Source organism: Platalea leucorodia, assembly GCF_965183815.1.
Source record: "Platalea leucorodia genome assembly, chromosome: 9".
In the NCBI taxonomy this organism is placed as follows: Eukaryota; Metazoa; Chordata; class Aves; order Pelecaniformes; family Threskiornithidae; genus Platalea; species Platalea leucorodia.
In genome coordinates this window covers 38,241,470-38,242,368 of record NC_138831.1, presented here as the reverse complement: position 1 = coordinate 38,242,368, position 899 = coordinate 38,241,470, and positions in this window count along the sequence as shown.

Sequence of the window (899 nt, the reverse complement as noted above, 5' to 3'; positions counted from 1 at the left end):
AGGTTACGCACGAGTTTCTATTGTAAAACCATATTTTCCATTATTTTATGTTGCTGAAACTTAGCCATTCAAATTAAATGGCACATGCCAGACAACACCTTAATTTTAATTTTTTGTTTTGTTTTGAGGTCTGGAAACTCTAACCGTTTCCAACATTGAGATAAGAAGGAAGTAAACCCATGGTAAAAAACCAAACCTCTGAAGGCTGCTGTCTTTGAGCAGCTCTAGCTTTCATGCACACTGAAATCTGATAGAGCACAGACTAAATCAGGTAACATTTCTTACTGTTTTCAAGACAATTTGTCCAGCTTGCTTTCACATTATAAAGCTTTAAAAAAACTGTACATAGCTAATGTTTACTGGCACATGGTGTTTACTAGCACATGATGTTTGGTAGGTGAAACGTGCAAAAATTCATGCTTATTAGGCACATGCCAGCCCTTCACAGGACACATTTGGGCTCCTCCTGCCTCATGCCAACGGGAGCGGGTGCTGAGGGTGCTCTTGGCCCAGGACTTTGCAGGAGAGGCCACCATTTCCCCATAACTGTGCCTTTTGCTGGGTCCGGGAGGGACGGGGCCTTGAACGCAGCCGCAGGGGACTCACCTCCCCGGCGCCCTGCCCGACAGCCCGGAGGAGGAAGCTGCACATTTTAAGTACAGAGAAAACAAAACGTAGGCAGAGGTGACGGCGAGGAGCCTGGAGAGGCCACAGGAGAGAAGAAAGAAGCCACCAGAGATCTGCAAGGACGCAGAGAGCCGTAAAGGGACGCAGTTTTGGGGACGCCCCTGGTCCACAGGGCGAGTGGGGCCCGGCCGCTGACCCCGCCGGCAGCACGGACGCCGCGCCCGCGCGGCAGGCGCAGGCGCACAGGCACCCCCGCCTCTGGACACCCGTGT